This window comes from Drosophila serrata, unplaced genomic scaffold, assembly GCF_035046125.1.
Source record: "Drosophila serrata isolate PLE 108 unplaced genomic scaffold, ASM3504612v1 contig_360, whole genome shotgun sequence".
Lineage (NCBI taxonomy): Eukaryota > Metazoa > Arthropoda > Insecta > Diptera > Drosophilidae > Drosophila > Drosophila serrata.
The window spans coordinates 1,395,906-1,415,118 of record NW_028257258.1 but is presented as its reverse complement, the minus strand read 5'-3'; the positions used below and the strand labels follow the sequence as shown (position 1 = coordinate 1,415,118).

Genomic DNA, 19,213 nt, shown 5'->3' with positions numbered 1-19,213 from the left:
TTTCCCATATGTATAATGTGTTGGTATCGTGTACCATGAATTTGCATTGGGTATTGCCAGAAAAATAATGCCCACTAGAAGGGCGGAACTGTAGAGACGTCCAATAGGTCCGTTAAGAAGAAACATTTTGGAGTTTCTATTTGCCTTTCCCATTCCTGATGGCGGTGAAAATGAGATGAAACCATAAAGCTGTGGATAACCTGTTTTGGTATTTAATTTTTAATAGTATGGTAGTTCGATATGCGTTAAATAAAATCGAGATTCTAAAATAATAAAAATTATCCATAATATTTTAAAAACTGTACATTTGTACATTTTCTGCAAGGGTATAAGTCATAATTATTACATTTTGAAATTAGGTAATTACTTTATTCGAATGCTGACAATAATACAATATTATTAATGTGTTGTATTTATATTCTATTATAAATTATGGACTTTTTTTTAAAACCAACTTCTTCGAACGTAAATCTCCAATCTTATATCCATGTTCACTTTATTTGGTGACGTCACTACGATTACTGGACTATAACAAGGTGGCCATTGACTCAACCATACGTCAGGTCTAGTTCCTGTATAATCAGTTAATTTAATGCAAGTAACAAGCCTTTTTAAATCTATTGTTGCACGGTAAGTAGTCCTACCCCAATAAGACGCAACCAATTCTATACGATGGACGTTTAGCATGTCGCCGTAGCCTGTCTTCCCATATGTATATTGTAGTGGAGTAGTCCAGAAGAATGAATTTGCATTGGGTATTGCCAGAAAAATAATGCCCACTAGAAAGGCGGAACTGTAGAGACGTCCAGTAGGTCCGTTAAGAAGAAACATTTTGTAGTTTCTATTTGCTTTCCCCGTTCCTGATGACGGTGAGAATAAGATTAAACCAGAACGCTTAAGACAAGCTGTTATGGTAATTAATTCTTAATGGCATGGTAATTCGATTTGCATTAAATACAAAACGAGATTTTAAAATAAAACAAATTATCCATGTCTCAAAGTAGATGAAAATATGTCAAGAACTGCCATTATCTGCAAGGGTATAAGTCATAATTGTTACATTTTGTAATCAGTTAATTACTTTATTCGAATGCTGACAATAATACAATATTATTAATGTGTTGTATTTGTATTTTATGGTTTTTCAACGTAAATCTCCATTTTTATATCGATGTTCACTTTGTTTGCGGATCTGATTACGATTTCTGGGTTAAGGCAAGGTGGCCATTCACTCATCCATACCTCAGGTCTAGTTCGTGTGTGATCATATAATTTAACGCAAGTAATCACCCTGTTTAGACTTAGTGTTGTACGGTAAGTCACCTTACCCCAATAAGACGCAATCATTTCTATACGACGGGTGGTTCTCAAATTGCCGGGTTTTACCTCTCCATAGGAATATTCTAGTGGAGGTTTCCAGAAGAATGAATTTGCATTGGGTATTGCCAGAAAGAGAATGCCTACTAGAATGGCGGAACTGTAGAGACGTCCATTAGGTCCGTTAAGAAGAAACATTTTGCAGTTTCTGTTTGCTTTCTCCATTCCTGATGACGGTGACAATGAGATTAAACCAGAAAGCTTTAGTCAAGGTGATATGGTATTTCCTTCTCAATGCCCCGAAGCACGCCGAAATTTGTGTACCCTTGAAGTTTGCTATTTAATTATTAAGAATGGATCCATTTTTGTCAAACTTAAAGGAAAAGTAACAGGAGATTTATAAAACTTGTATACATCAGATATAATTATTGGATTTGTTTGGAAATTCTGCATTTTAAAATCTTACGAGAACGGAAATGACTCCTTTCCAGGTGTTGCAAACTTCTGACTAAATTTATAAAAGCATTTAACGACATAAAATTGTTAGGGGAACCATTTTACGATAATTCAATTTTAATTCTATGTTCAAAAGCCCTGGTATCTTATATATATCAGACAAGCTTGCAATTAAAAAAATGTGCTCTTATTTTGCTTTATTTTTTGTATTTATATTCAGGGTTTAATCCGTTTTGTTAATTCCTTTCGAATAAAAAACATGCATTATAACATGGAACCCCTTAACATCTCTCGGGGTGATAGTGACTTCCGGCTTAAAGCAGGGTGGTTCCTTATTCATCCAAATTGTAGGTCCTGTTTTTGCAATATCCCTGAATTGAACGGCATTGATTTCAGTTGGTGTTCTTAGTGTAGCTTTGTAAGTAGCATTCGAATCCAATTTCTTTATAGGACGATGTAGTGTAAGGTCACCAGGTTTTGGCCTCCCCCATGATTGGCTTGCGTCAAAAAAGGATTCGCCTGGAGTTGCCAGAAGAAGAACGGCTATTACAACCGGCAAACTGTAGACCTTCATTGGGGAAAAGTGTAGCAATTTCTGTTTACAACTTTAAAACTCTGGCATTCAGCGTTGAAAATTGTGTTAATCAGATTAAACCAAAGGGTCAGTTTATTTTACACTAAAACTTATTTTGTTTAATGTCTCTGAAGTCATATAACAGGACTAGAAACTGTGATTTATTTATTATAAAAGAAAAGCTTTAATTGTCGGACGTGCGTCAACGAAAACTTCCACATTAAAATTAAATCCATAAAAATATCTCGATGTTATAATGACCCGCGGTAAATCGCAAGGTGGTTCTTTACTCATCCATATCGTAGCTCCCGTTTTGGTCTGATCCCAGAATTTAATGCAATTGATTCTGCGTGGCATCCATATCGATTCGTTGAATACAGCCCTTCCCAAAAATATTGGTTGCTTAACTATTTGAGATTTCCATACTGAGTCACCGGGCTTTGGCCAGCCCCATGTTTGGCTGGCATCAAATAGATATGCCCCTGGAATTGCCAGAATAATAATTAGTTTTAAAACTGCCGATCTGTAGACCTTCATTGTAGATAAGTCAGTAGCTACTGTTTGATTTCCATATTTCAAATAACTTTGGCTTGCCAGCGAAAAAGATTGTAATAATATAATTGAACCATTAAGTGTTATGGTTAAAATTGTTTGTTTAGGTGTTTAAGCAGGGAAATTTATTATTGTTTATTTGTTCTAAAGTTTTGATATTGCCTTAATATATGGGTAATGAACCTTAAATTTCTGACACTGGTAGTTGCCAGTAGTTATATGGATACTATTAGATTTTAGATTTGTTAAAGTTATTTTTATACCCTTGCAGGGTATTATAATTTCAGTCAGAAGTTTGCAACGCAGTGAAGGATGCACCTCCGACTATATAAAGTATATATACTCTTGATCAGGATCAACAGCCGAGTCGATCTAGCCATGTCCGTCTGTCCGTCTGTCCGTCTGTCCGTTTCTACGCAAACTAGTCTCTCAGTTTTGAAGCTATCTGAATGAAACTTTGCAGTTAGTCTTCTATATACTCTCACTCGTATATATGTCGGAACGGGCCGGATCGGACGACTATATCATATAGCTGCCATAGGAATGATCGGAAAAGTTTTACAAAAAAAATTGTGGCATAACATTTTTAGTTTTCAACAGAATTTAATCAAATTTGAAATATAGCCATTTCATATTATTCTACAATTTTGTGTAAAATTTTATGAAAATCGGATTACTATATCATATAGCTCCAATAGGAACGATCGAGAAATTAATACAATTAAATTTATAACTTTTTTAGTTTTCAGCTGATTTTCATCAAATTTGAGGTATAGCCATTTTATTTAAGTCTTAAATTTTGTGGCAAATTTCATAAAAATCGGATGACTATATCATATAGGTGCCATACAAACGATCGTTTGATGTAGAGGAAAAATGCAAATCTGTGAATGTAAAACTGCAAATTTAATATGTATAGGTGAATGAAATGAAAGCAGGTATTACTTCATTGTTTTTTAACACAAATATATATAATTTATATTGTATGGATTCCTATTCATATAAGTTCTATCTGCAAGGGTATTTAAACTTCGGCGTGCCGAAGTTAGCTTCCTTTCTTGTTTAAGACTTTAATTAAGACGAAAGGAAATAATTATAATTATATATATTAAACAGACTGGAATAAAGATGCAGGAGAATGCTTAAAGCAACTGTTCTATACTAAGTTAGTTTAAACTTAAGTATTTAGCGGACTACTGCTTCGTTGACATATTTAGTCCGTCAAAGATTTCATCATCTTAGGGTTTATTTATCAGTTAACCAATTTTTCATCCTATATTCGTATTCATTATATTTCGGTTGAGTCTAATTAATTAGACGTACTACAGAACCTACATGATAATTTTAACTTGTTGCTAACTACATACCTTTCAGAAAATCCCTCTGAGTGCTCCATCATTCCATTAACTAACTCTTAGTTTGTACATATATGTTTTCTGGCATCACAGCAATTACTCATAATTTGTTGGAGCCCCTTTCCCGGGTACATTTAATTCCATCTTAAACATAACCATTCGCTCCCCACAAAATAAACTAATGCCCGGCGAAGTATGCTATGCATTTTGGCTGCTGATGTTGCTGCTGCGATTTGCTCACTCATGTGCATAACGTCACAGTTTTTCACAATTTTCGACTTGTGGGGGGGTAAGTGTGTGTGTGTATATATATATTTTCTGGATACGTTTTTTTTTCGTGCTTGTGAGTGACTTTTGTGAAAATTAATAAGTTTTCAGCCCCTCTCGCCAATCTGCCAATGCCAAGCGAGAGTTCTGCAGTTGATGGCCAAATAATTTGTCGTCCTGTTTTGTGGTGTTATTTCCAAATCGTTAAACCTTAAATAAACTCTGCTCGGCTCTTTCTTCTCTTTCTATTGCCCATGCTCTTGCTCTTTTCTTTATTGTGTGTTTGTTCAGTTTTTGGGTAGATTTATTATATATGCGAAATGGCGCACACATTTTGAGTGGCTGACATTTTCACTTGACTGCGAACTTTCCGCCTTTTTCCCAAAATAAATCGTGCATGCAGTGGCCCACAAAAATAATAATGTGAAAACTGAAATTGAAAAGCCATTTAGCAGATTGTTTTCTGTATATAATAAATGAGCATTGTCTGAAAAAGAAGGGATAAGTACTTACTCATAAAGAAATATACATCCATAATTTGTGCTACAAATTTTAGAATACTAAAATAAAATAATTTTAGCTGCAAATAAAAATAGTTTGTCAACATTTATTACCAAAATTGTTAATAAAATTTTTGGTTTTCTATAATTCTGCATTACTTGTGTTAAAGAATATATTTTCTTGCAGTTTCCTTGATGCATTTTTCCCTTTTCATTTACCCCGAGACCTCGCTTTATGTCACGAAAACTGCAGAAATTTGTGAGGCAAAATGCAAAAATGCTAAAAAGAAGTAAAACAAAAAAAAAGACTAAAAAAAGCGCCCCAAAGAAGAAGAAATGTCAAAATGTTGTTCGAGGACGCGGCGGCCTGTCTTATTTAGTAGCGAAAATGAGCAGCGGCAGGCACATCCTTGCTGGGAAAAATTGGTGGTTAGAGAGGGTTTTTCAAAGCTGAGTAGAAGGGGGTAAAAAGCAGGCACAGACAGCGTTTAGATTTCGTTCTTTTTTCCCAAGGACTTAGAGGCGACATAGGGGGGAGCCAGAAAATGGGGGAAAAGATGGAGGAAAAATGCTTCACTGGGGCGCGCATTCTTTGGCTGATTTCCGTTGGTTGTTCGGTTGTTAGTAGATTTTGTAATCACACTGTTCGAAATGTATTCTAAATAAGTAGGTGAATTTTAAAATTAAATATTTGTGAAATTTTTTTATAGCTTTAAAAGCTTAATAAGTTATTTGAAGCTAGGTTTATTCGGTTCCCAACTAAAATGTTGATTAGAAATTTGGGATACAAATGTAAAAAACTCTCAGAGCAAAGCAAAAAAGAACTCTTGTTTGCTACAGTAAGGATCTTATAAGTTTTTGTAGCTGCTTTAAATGTACATTGCAGACAAAGCATAGAGAATAGAAGGAGAGAGAGATACAAAATAAAATGTTAAGAATTATTTTGTATTTTTAACTAATAGATTCCAAAAGCAACCTCGCGTTTTAGGGAAATGGAACGCTCTCTTGCAAGCACTGATTTAAAATGTTGAATTGCATAAATTGTGTTGTATTGTATTGTATAAATTGTAATCTCAGTGTAGTGTTAGTTGTGAGTGGCAGTTGTTGCTGTTGCTGGATGTTTGTTGTCATCAACAGCCAGCAACATTATCATTGTAGCTGCAAGTGGCGGCTGTTGCTGTTGCTATATTTGTGCTTCTGCTGTTTGTCCTCATTATCGTTTGTCCCCATGCTCTCTCCCCTCTCTCATGTCCTTTAGCATTTGCATTTCCATAGTCCCCATCCCTGGGTCCCTATAAAACAATTTTTTTCGTGTTCCCTTGGCAACTTTAATGGGTTCGTAATGTAAGTGAAGTGAACTCAGCTCTGCTCCTCCATTTACGGAAATAAGTATTCCTCAGATTTGGATCTTAAAGGACTTACAAACTGCACTAAAATGATGAGTCCTGCATTTAAATGTAATATCCCCAAAAAGTTGGCCTGCTACGGAGACAAAGAACTTTTTAAATTGCTTTGTTTTGGCCTCTCTTTCCTGAGTTAATTAAAAAAAGATTTCTCTCATCAACTTTTTCCGCAACTTAACCGCAAAAGTGTCGCATAAATTACAAATTAGTTAAATCAGCCTGTGACCAAGCAAGCTACCCCCATAATTTGCCAAGGGAACTTTGTAACCTTGTTCCAGGCAGTCGGCTTCATCATCGCCATCATCATGGCCATCGTTATCATCTGTGCTTAGGAAAGTGAAAATAATGCAAATGATAAAATTATTTAATGATGCGGAAGTGCGTTGATAAGCAAACGACAAATAATCTGAACCGAAAATACTAGCTTGTAATATTTTTTTCCGGCTTTATTTGTTTTCATCAAAGAAAAGAGGCTATAAACCAATATCCTAGGATATATTCTTGGTAAATACATTTAATCGTATGTTAGTTAACAAGACTTGGAAAGGGAAAATTAATATTATTAATCGATTTAATTTAAAGCGAAGCAAAAAGTGTAAAATGGAACTTTAAGAAATGTAAATTAAGGTTTACATGCAAATAATAAGTTAAAAAGAAAGAAAACTAACTTTCGGAAGCCGAAGTTTATATACACTTGCTGTTTGTAATTAAATTATCGATAACTTTGTTTGCATTCGCTTTCTTTGAATCGATATTTTTATGTCAATTTTTTCGACATATCGAAAGTTTATCTCATAACTAAGCCAAAAATGCATTAATTTTATTTCGAAAAGCTTTCATGTGTTAGTTTTTAGGAGGTTAATAAATCTGCTCAATCAATTTAAAAATTAAAATTTGATCAATTTTTGAGAATTTTAACGACGTAAACCCTTATAAAATTTTGAAACAAATTGGTAAAAATTTGTTTCTGCCTCAGATGACTAGATCGACTCGGCTGTTTATGCTGATCAAGAATATATATGATAATTTACGGGTTCGGAAATGACTCCTTCACAGAGTTACAAGTTAAAGAGTACAAAAACGAGTGTACCTAGAGACAATTTCTGTGTTTCTGTTTCTTCTGTTAATCCAAATTTGAACTCTCACCCCAAGAAAGCTCAGCTGTGGAGGGCAGGACCTATGCAATTTGAGTTGAAATCTATTTACGTTTCGCTGGGAAAAGTTTCTCTAATGAGATGAGACCGAGGCCTCATGTGGCAACAGGCGAACTTTATGTGCTCATAAAGTCAAGTTCTCTCCAACTCCCTATATCCTCCATTCCATATCAGAGCTCTGAAAATGAGTCCCATAACTTGCCTCTGTAATTTACATTTTCATTATGTCAGCCGTTTAGTAGAGGAAAAAAATGAACAAATTAAACGCGTGCCGCACTTTATGGACAGCTCTCTTGGATGTCTAGATTGAAAACCATCTGCATTTTTTTCTCCTACCTCTTTAGCATTAAGTATTTATCTGTCAGACAGCTAAATTAAATCAGTTGTTGATGCGCTCATTTCCCAGAGTGTTTGTTATTTTGTCAAATAAAAAACACAGCATATATCAAGGGGTTGAAAGTAAAGGGGTTGGGTTGACAGAGGGCAAAGTTTTATTTGGAAACTGTTGATATAAAATTACTGTAAACCGGCTAGCAAATTGTGTTAAATGTTTAGTACAAAGTTTCAGTTATTTGTAATAAAATTACATTTAACTGAAGCTATTAAAAGTTAGATTAAAGAGATTTGGAAATAATTTTTAATGATTACATTTGATATTTATTTTTATTTGGTATAAATAAATACTTAGTATATCTCTGCTATATGAATCATAATGATTTTTAAAACCCCCAAAAAGAGTTATCACAAATGAGGTTTTTAAATTCTACAATGATCAAAAATCAAGAAGACTAACTGAACACTGAATTCTGCATTCTGAATTCTCCCTTTTGAAAGGTTTTAAAACGTCAACATATTTTGGAGTACAGTTCAAATATATTTGCAAATTCTTCTTCTTTAATTATTTTTGAAATATTTTGATTCCAATTTAAAGATAAATGCGACTCTTTCTCATAGTATATAATCCACATAGACATTGTGGTTTTTCGTGGCCTTGTTTATCCTGCATTTATTCATTGATTCAAGGCAACAGCCTGAGGTTATGTTTTGTGTGTTTGGAAATTGCAATGTAGCAATGTTGCACCTACATAAAACGCTGCAAATGATGCGTTAAAAATGAGAGGAGACCCTCCCGATGGCTGGGGGAAAATACAAACCAAACCAAACCAGGAGGAGGGCACAAACCGGACAAACTGTCGCAGTCACAAATTTTGTCTGTTTTGGGGAAAACAAGGTCTACGGCAGTTTTTGGGTATGGGAATAGACTCGTAAAGTGTCCAGAAAAGGCAACATTTGCTAATGACAAACAATTGCAGTCAGAATCTATGGCTTTCAAAAGCTACTTCCCCCAACTTCCGCACCACAGCTACTTTTATTATTATGCAACGTGCGTTTACCACCGCAAAAGAATCGAGAGAAAAAAAAAAGGAAAGCCTTTAGTTGCAGGCGTGGCATGTGCTGCACATAAATTTTCCTTGGTATTTTTTATGGCCTAGGTATATATTTTTGGAGAACTGGCGACTCCTTTTTCTCTTTATTTTTTTGGTATTTTAATTGCAACGAAAGTGTGGTTTTAAAAAATGAACTCATGAAGCTTTTTATGCATTCATAATAGCCAGAGAGACAGTGTCACATGGACCGCAAGTTGAGGGGCAGACTGGGATGTGGCCCCAGGTCCTTATGATTTGTGGCATATTTATGTAAATTTGTGGTTTTTTGCCGTTGTCCGTTGAGCATCTCGACAAAGCTCTAGGCTAAAAAGCCAACAGCAGCAACAGCAGCAGGTGTTGTGGCCGAGCAATTAGTGAGAGTCCGGAACGAAGAACAGAATCACTTCCCCTAATGGGGGGGATATTTAAGGTTATGAATTATATAAAATGATTAAAGATTTTGAGGTATTTAGTTGTAAAAGAGATATATAAAAATGATACCAGAAATGTTTTTTCAAATGTGATTAATATTTTATAAGAAAGAATAGAAATTACATATTTAAACATGACTTGATTCTCTGTGAAAGTATGTGCTTACTTAAAGACTACTGCAATTTTTCCCTAGCTTCTTCTTCATCAGGTCCAGAATGAAACATTTGCCATTCAGTTGGCCACAACTCTTGACTTGGCCTAAAGGAAGGTAGCATTTGGCGGCACGTGGCTAATCAATTTGCAGGCCATACCACCAAAGAAGACGATGCCGACGTGCCTCGTTCATTCCTCTTTTCCAGTCTTTACTTTATGTTCCTAGTGATGTCAAGAGCTAAGAATAAAAGGAATTTTTATACAATTTATATAGGAAAAAGAATACAATATTTCCAGGAAAGCCAAGACTAAGAATTAACTATAAAACCCAAAGAAAAATCAAGAGAAATGTCTGATTTTTTTAAAACTCGGAGACCTTTCACAGCCAACTTGTCCCGAAAGGCTTGACCACACAGTCTGCCTGCCTGTCTTGTCAGTTTGTCCATTCTGTCCGCCTGTCCTGTTGACCATATCCTTGTTGTCCTGCCTGACCTGAGCAAACCGAGCTGATGGGTACGACTCGAAAGCGAGCTGAACTGTCGCCTGCCAGCGACGACAGGTGTGCATGATTTATGGGATTTACATATCAGTCTGCGCTGATGAAGCCCGCTGATGCGCCGACAGCGACATCGGTGACATGGTATTGGGGAAAAGTCGGGGGAAAGACTCCTGCTCTCGATACCAAATAGGCAAAAATGAAATGCAAATTTGTGCACTGATTGATGATATTACGCTTGTTAAGGTCAAGTTTCCAAAGCGACCAGCAAAAGTCCCCCCCAAACTATAGTACCTTTTGCAAAAGAGGTGTCTCATATGGCAAATGAATATCAAAGCGGCAAAGTTAGAACAGGGAAAGTGTTGAACACTTTTGCAGAATCAGTTGCAGGAACTCTCGTGGGGTTTTGAAACTTTGTTTTTAGTTCTTTTTATACCCTTGCAGGGTATTATAATTTCAGTCAGAAGTTTGCAACGCAGTGAAGGAGGCACCTCCGACTATATAAAGTATATATATTCTTGATCAGGATCAACAGCCGAGTCGATCTAGCCATGTCCGTCTGTCCGTCTGTCCGTCTGTCCTTCTGTCCGTCTGTCCGTCTGTCCGTTTCTACGCAAACTAGTCTCTCAGTTTTGAAGCTATCTGAATGAAACTTTGTAGTTAGCCTTCTATATACTCTCACTCGTATATATGTCGGAACGGGCCGGATCGGACGACTATATCATATAGCTGCCATAGGAATGATCGGAAAATTTTTACAAAAAAATTTTCAACTTTTTCAGTTTTCAATAGAATTGGATCAAATTTGAGATATAGCCATTTTACTATACTCTACAATTTTGCATAAAATTTTATGAAAATCGGACTACTATATCATATAGCTCCCATAGGAACGATCGAGAAATTAATACAATTAAATTTATAACTTTTCCAGTTTTCAGCTGATTTTCATCAAATTTGAGGTATAGCCATTTTATATAAGTCTTAAATTTTGTGGCAAATTTCATGAAAATCGGACGACTATATCATATAGGTTCCATACAAACGATCGTTTGATGTAGAGGAAAAATGCAAATCTGTGACTGTAAAACTGCAAATATAATATGTATAGGTGAATGAAATGAAAGCAGGTATTACTTCATTGTTTTTTAACACAAATATATATAATTAATATTGTATGGATTCCTATTCATAGAAGTTCTATCTGCAAGGGTATATAAACTTCGGCGTGCCGAAGTTAGCTTCCTTTCTTGTTTCTATTGAATTTAAAGAGTAATGAACCAAAAGGTGTAAGTTTTTAAAGTTGTATTTTGAGTTTTGGCTATACTTTAAGGTTGTAATGCAAATTCATACATATTTAATAGGATTTCAAAAATAAGGAGATTCGGTTGCAAAAGTTATTGAAATTTATTAAAATTGGTGTCGAAAAGGATTGAAAATATATCATAGCTTACTTTTCGATCACTATTGATTGATTTAAAATGCAGAAACTTCTTTTACTTTAATGAAATTAGTTGATTAACCAACAGTTTCTGTTTTCTTTGTATAACAACAACTAAGCTTTGTTGGGGAGATATATTCGCACATATCTCTCTATATGAGGCCTCCCTTTGGCGCCTCTTTCCCACGGATGCAAAACGTGCTCATTAACCAGACGTGGCAGGTCTGGCAGACGACAGGTCCCCGGTCTCCCCTATCCACATAATTTCTACCATGTCGCCTTCCCCCCTCTGGAAATCCTCAGAAAATCAGCGGCAGGCAACATGTGTTGCTGATATTTTTATGACATTGGATACATGCAGTCTGGGCTCCGCTTCCTCACAGCCTAAGCCGAAGCTGCCTAATTGTTATGCGCACAACTCTCACAAACAGTGAGCGCCAACAACAATGGCCACTGTGATTTGCAGACCTACATGTGCCTACATATGTATGTGCATTGTGCCCAGGACCCTGGACGGGAGTCATAAAATTTTCATCTTGCTGTAGTTTTAACGACCCAAATTGGACTTAAGGGGCTTTCCCAGGACATTAATCTCTGGCGGGAATGAAGAAAGTGTCCTGGCCACAAGTTTGCTTGCGTAAGGATTAATGAAATTGTAGGAGATATCCTGGCATGACTTGGCATTATAATTAGAATATGATAATGCATTCATAATTGCAATTAATTTGGTGTCTTGTGTGTGGTATTAATTCAATTTATTAAAGTATGTTCTTGTGGATTCTGAAAACAATGAGCGCTGTACTTTAATAACTAATTTGTGAACTTTTTATTGCTGATTATTATTAAATATATATTAGTTTTTTATTTAGGTATGTTTACTATTAGAAAAGGAACCTTTAAACAACTAATAATAAATGTATTTAATTATTTATAATTTAAAAGAATAAACTCTTTATTTCAAATCATAAAAGAAAAAGTCTTAGATTAAAAAGTTAGTCCTCTCTAAAAATATTTAAAGGCAATTCAGTACAGTACAATACTACTCTTTGTTTTTAAAGCCTTTATAATTTATAAATGAAATTATGACTTTTTTCCATTGCAATGCAATATATTTTATGAAAGCTCATTATATTTCTTCTTAAATCTCTGCTACTTTGACTTTCTCTAATAATAAATTGTGATTTAATTTTATGGCTGTTTCATTAATGGGCCAATAACCACTGATGCCTCAACGTGCCTACTTCTTGGCCACCAGCTCTTAACACCCAACTGCCAGAACCCCGTCTCCCTTAACCCGTGTCGATTTAACTCTGCAGGCTATATGGTAGGTTCCACTCCTTTTTGGCTGATCAATAAAATTGGGAGCTAAATCAATTAGCCAACACGATGGCGGGGGGTAGAGAGAGAGAGCAACTTCTTGGCACTTTCATGAACTTCTGGCCGGTAATTAAAATCCACCCACAATGGCAATCTGTATTGGAGAGCATAGGAACAGATTTCACTAATTACTTTTATGACCCAAATTTGCTGACTGCGCAGCGTGCTATAAATTTCTACCTTGAACCGATAATAAACCCAACGAACATCAGTTGCAGGACTAAAGACTAAATATTGCCATCAATGGTCGCTCTTTTGCCAATGACACGAGGTAACTCCGTGGGGATATTAGTGTTATAGTAAAGATAATTCTTTGTTGGAAATGTATAATATTTCTAAGCGGAATATACAAATCGGAAGTCAATTGATTGGGGGGTTTACATAATAATTATCTATGATATTTCTAAGCTGAAAGTTTAAGTTTGGAAGTCAATCGATTGAGGGATTTATATAATAACAATCTTTAATATTCTAAATATATAATATTTCTAAGCTGAATGTTTGAGTCGGAAAAGAATAGATTTGGGGATTTACTCTATAATATTTTTAAGCTGATCATATTTAAGTTGGAAATCAAAGTATGTACTCCTTAAATCTCTTATATTTGAAATGAATTGCAATTATTGATTCACTTATCGAATCCAAAGAAAGAATAATTGTAGGAAAATTATTCTCCCTTAATCGGTATCCAAAAGTCGGTTCAAACAAACTGTTTCCCCCCTAGAACATTTTCTTTCCTCTTTTTTTGTCCAATTTCCCGGCACTCACTTCTCTCACTCACATTTTTGCCAAACTAATCGAAGACGCTTGCCGGTGGAATTTATTGCTGCTCCTTCTCTCAATGGAGGAGGTTTGGAAGGGGGCGGCAAGGATATAAAATTAAGGAGAGTGGTTGAACAACTGCTCCTTTTGACCCGTCTGCTACAGTCTTCGTTGTTGTTGTAGTTGTTGCCATTGTTACGTTATTTCTCCTTCTTTATCGCCCGAAGCTCTGCAAACAAGTTTCTTGTGTTCCATGCAAAAAAATGAACCAAACAAAAAAACGTAACAAAACATTACAGAAAAAGCAAAAAAAAACTCTTTACGCCGTCAGCTGCTTGAATGCAGAAAACTCGTTGTTGCGCTTGTTGCTCGCTTTGTTTGTTAAATCATAAAGGAATATACAAGAAAATTAAGGAAAATTTAGCTTAGGAGGCGGGTTCGAGTCGGCCTTTGATGTTTTTAGGCCGCCTAATAAGCCGTCGAAGTTATTGTTTATGTGTTTTTATTTCTATATATTTTTTACGGGAGTGCCCAAGCAGACTGCGATTTTGAAATTAATTTGGGTAACTTCAGATTTAGCGTGGGCGTTGCGACGTGTTACCAATTGGTAATTGAGGTGGGTGCAACAGGCGACAGAAATGCAACGCATACCAACAGTTTTAGCCAAATAAATGTGAAAGAAAATTGTAGAAAATCAATAATTTTTGACATATAAATAAATCTGAAAGAAAATATTAGAAAACAAATATTATTTTATTAGAATAATATATTTATTGGAAAGCAAGTATATTTTAGTGACTGTTTAAAGATTGTTCCAATTTGAACATAAACTCTTTAGAAAAATGACCTTCAAATTATTAATATAAATAAAAAGTTTAAAATTAAATAGTTATGCTTAAAATTACAAGTATTGATTTATTATATTTTGAAAATAAAAAAGGAAAGTAGCACTTACATATAAAAATAATCTTATTATTTAGCTACAATTATATAAAAAAGCTAATATTTGTCTGCAAATTCCATCAAAAGATTTCCATTAAGAACTGCTATAATTTTGCAAAAAATATTCAATTTAGTTAATTTATTATTTATAAAAAATTATTATTTTTTCTTATTTGCCTTTTTCCCGTTTCAATTCATACAAGTTCTACGCATCTCATACTTCCTTATCCATGTCTTATACACATTATCCAGTCTATCAAACTTATCCGCCGCGTAGTAGCCATCTTATACCGATAATAAACAAACGATGCTCATTTTTTATCCGCACCTCAATATGCAACAACAAGAGCAATAGCAGCCATAACAACAACAACAACCAGCTAAAGCAGCCGCACTCAAGACCGGAAGTAAGCAAGAGCATGCGTGCGAAAGAGATGACAATGCAGACGCCAAAAAGTTGAAGCTATCTCACCAAATGGCGTTTTTTGAGCGACTTCGCCGCAAAACAACAAAGCTTCGCGCTCTCTTGCTCTCATTTTCTATGGCTTCTCTCTGGGAGAGCGAACAAACACTTGGCATTGTTTTTGTTGTGGGTGGGGAAAGGGAAATCATTTATGTTGTGGATGGTTTTGGCCACCAAGCGGTAGAGAGAGAGAATTAACCGGGAGAGTTTTCTCTCTCTCTTTCTTGTACTCTATGGATTTTGCATAATTTCCAGGGTATTTTGTATTTAAATAAAAGTTATACATTTTCTTTTCATAACTTTATAACAAAAATACAAGTTGTGTTAAATTGTGATTTAAATAATAGATAATACTTAAAAATTGTTATGATCGTATTAATTGATATTAAAGAATATTAAAATCAAATATTAAGAGAGCTAATTGCCAACATTTTTTGTATAATTAATTAATTCTTAGTTTTTAAATCCGATAAGTTACTAAAAATTGATTTTTCAAGCATCACAAATATACTTCTAAGTATAGTATATGATTATTGGGTATCTTATAGTCGGAAAAGTCGATAACTTGTTTTTATTGTATTATGCTTGCCGCAAAAACGTCAGACGTCCGAAAGAAAGAGAGCGAGAGCGAGCGCAAAAGAGAGAACACTGGGGCTTGTATCTGTATCTCTCGGTGCGGTCGTATCTTTCAGATTCAGATTCAGTTTTCAGTTTGCTTGTGACCGTTACAACATTCAGTTGATTCGAAGCGATTCGAAGCGGAGCGATTCGTGGATTCGTCGTCATCGTGTCGTCGTCGTTTTGTCGTTGATCTACTGATAGTTTTTGTGTACAGAGCCCCCAGTCTTGGCTTAATTCTCGACTCGGCTCAGGATCTAATTCCAAATCGGAACCAAAATCGGCAAATGGAAAACAATCTGAATTGTCATTCGAGTTTCGTTTGCCGCGCATTAAAAGTAAATTTCTATTTCATACATAGTTTCCCTAGAAAAATTAAGAAAAAAATTAGTGTTTCGAATTTATTGCATGACCGCAGAAGCAACTGAATTAAATTACCTGTTAAATTGTTTAGCAAAATTAACAAGCCGCATCAATTTAACATATGCGAGTGCAACACGCCTGTGAGCCATGCAAATTAATTAAAAAATACGATCCCCAATCTTTCTATATGCAAAATTACCTTCGAACTCAGCGAGATTTATTCAAGATCGATGGCTTGAGCGACTAAATAAAATATGTATTTCATGGCTATTAAGATTATAAACAAAATTCATCATTAAATCTAATATCAACTTTCATGGTTTATTAACTAATGATATGTTTAACTAATGAATCTTGAAACACAAGTCGAAATTGATGTGCGATGACTAAGAAACTTATAATCAACAATAAACAAAGAAAATATATAACGAATTAAATCTGTGATAAACTAAGATAAAACCAAGATCAACCATAGAAGCGATATACTATATAATATAGGGAAATCCCAAAACGTCTTTGAACTTGAAAAGACGCCAAGTAAACTGAATTAAGTGAATTAAAAAACATGTGTAATTAAATAAATGTATTACTTATAAATTGCGACTAAGCACAATTAAGCTCGAATTAAATTATTATACAAGCTCAGTGTAAAAGTGTACATTTAGGAGACCCTGCAAAAACCGCATTACGTACAGAACAACTTACAACCAATATCAAAGTACAAGCTGCGGTTATTGTTGTTTCTCTCAGTTTTATCAATAACAGTTTTGTGTTTTGGTTTTTTGTGTTTCCCCTTGAGTTCGTTACGATAAGAAAGCGATGGCGACAAAAAACACTTGACGGAAACAAAACAACAAAAACAAAAACCGATGATGTGGCTGTAATTGGATATTATCGGAGAGTTTATACATATATCTACGGAATGTCATGATTTTCTAAGAAAATTTTGAGCTTAAAACTATATACAAACCTATATTGAAAGCAGAGCAATGTCGAGTTGAAAAACCTAAAGGCATATACATTCATTTATCCTATATTCAAATGTGACAATTGAATTAAGAAAGTTGAGAATTATTTATTATTACACTCAGCAAATGATATAAATTTAATTTGTAAGCCATAAATCAGAGTGAGACAGCGGGGAAATCCTTACCCTTAACTGAATTAAACAATTACTCTTTGTTTTTGCTTTAAGCAATCAAAAATCAACTGAAAGCGAGCTGAGCTTTAAAAGAAATACGAGCCGTTGAACAAACAAAATAAGATAAACAAAGAAAGTCAAGTACAGTGATTGCTCCAAGTTTTTTAATTTTGAGATTTTGTCAATGTGAAAATACTTTGGAAATATTAAAATATAATAACTAACAAGTTGCTATGAATCACAAAATAAACTTTAAATATTTTCTCGTAAAAGTTTTTTTTTTTGTTTCGGTCTACAAAGTCAGTCAACTTTTTGTTAATACTTACATACCTTTTTATCTAGCAGTTCCTATTATTTTCAATTAAAATTAATGTATAAACAGTCAGCTGGCTACTGTAAATAACAAATCTTAATGTCAAACAACTTCAGAATTGAAAGCTTAACAATTTATGTGTCTGACACTAAAACTGACTAATTTATTTTATTTTATTTTTATAGTTTAAAATGGGAGAAAAAAAATCATATAGCTAAAATGATTTATAATTAATAATTGAAAATAATTTATTCTATACCCGAAACTTTGAATTAAATTATACAAATTAAAAAGCAATTTAAAATAATAGAAGCTAAAACTTAAAATGTTCTGATAAAATTAATATCAGAATAAGTAATTTCTTAAGAATCTTAAATCTTAAAGTCTAGATGTTGGAGAACATATATCTCAAAGCATAATATTATAAAGATAATAGAATTTTTAAAGCTACTGTAATATCCCTTCGAGCTGGATAGAGTTAATGGATCCTTTTTTGTACTAAATTACAGTTCACTGTACAGTAAGCGCGGAGAACAAAGCGCAGTATAAAGACGCTCGTCTGCCCAGATATGTATGTATATATGTTATGGGGATATAGCTTGGGCTATATAGTTTTATACGTAGGCCTATTGTCTGGGGAAACTGCACATCGGAAATGATTATGGGGGACTAACGGGATGGCGGAGAGATGCAAGAGAGCGGCAGGAAGAGAGCGGTACGTCATTAACTGACTCACATGGCCGCATGTTGCATCCAAGTTTCTTGTTCTCCTTCTCCATTCCCCAAGTCCTGCAGGGAGAGAGAGAGAGAGAGAGAGATATTAAGCTGGGAGAGTAACGTAGAGAGCTGTAAATCCAGAGAGCTTTGCTTCGGCGCAGGCCTCTCTTTTGGCGGCGAATTTCGTGGAGCTTGCCTTAAACTTTTCTCAGGCGCTCCTTCGGTTGTTTTTTTCAGTTAAAAAAAACTCCTTGTGCTGTACGGACGGATTTCGTATTCCGTTGACTTTTTGCGAGCGTTCCCTGTGTAATTTTCGTCACGCGTCGTTTATTTGCGAGCTTGCGGGTGTGTGTGTGTTACTATGCAGATGTGTGTGTGTGTAAGTGACTCAACTACTCCAACACACATCGCATTTTTTTTTTTTGCCCAAATGAGGGACGCTGTCTTCTTTTTTTTTATTTATTTTTTTTTTTTGGAGCTGCTTCACTTTTTCGTTTCACGTTTTCGCATATTCTTTTGCGGCGAATTCAATGACGTCGCAGAAACGTCTTTTTGGTGTTGTTGTGGCTGCTGCTGTGCGTCTTTCTGCCATGAATTGTTGTTGCTGCGTGTGTCTGTGTGTTTTTGTTTAAGCAAATCGATTTAATTTATGAAAAATTAATACAAAAACCGGCACAGAACTACACAAAACTATAAAAAAGCACCAGAGACTAGAGACTCGAGAGTGGTTTTTGTTGCCGTTGCCGTATTTGTTGTACGGACTTTAATTAAAAGCCGTATGTGAAATTTTATCAAACCGCAACGGCAAAAACAACAACATTTTATCACCATTTTGAGAGCAGCACGCACGTGTGTGAGCTAGTGTGAGTGTGTGTGTGTGTGTGTGTGTGTGTGTGTGGCGTGTTCGTGTTTTTCTGTATGTGTGTATGTATGTGTTGAAAAGCCGGCAATAGCAAAAGAGAATTCAGAATTCAGCATTGAAAAGCAAAA

General features: G+C 34.9%; 1 protein-coding gene and 1 long non-coding RNA gene across 11 annotated transcripts in view; one reads left to right on the top strand and one right to left on the bottom strand.

The window, feature by feature from the left end:
- The window catches only part of msi (RNA-binding protein musashi), a 138,272-nt gene that overhangs the window by 16,501 nt on the left and 102,558 nt on the right, over positions 1-19,213 (top strand). For 3 of the 10 annotated variants that reach the window (XM_086838917.1, XM_086838915.1, XM_086838909.1), the window contains exon 1: positions 15,768-16,027. The exons of 3 other annotated variants lie outside the window; for them this stretch is intronic. The gene's annotated coding sequence lies outside the window, so the exon portion shown is untranslated. Of the gene's footprint in view, positions 1-15,719; positions 16,028-17,644; positions 18,603-19,213 lie in introns of those variants that run through there. 4 more of the 10 variants (XM_086838914.1, XM_086838911.1, XM_086838913.1 and 1 more) reach the window with 3 other exon arrangements.
- On the bottom strand, positions 478-908 carry LOC110191947 (uncharacterized). The gene is made up of 2 exons (XR_002320048.2): positions 645-908; positions 478-572 (listed from the first exon to the last, which is right to left on the bottom strand). It is a non-coding gene; the product is annotated as an uncharacterized LOC110191947 (long non-coding RNA).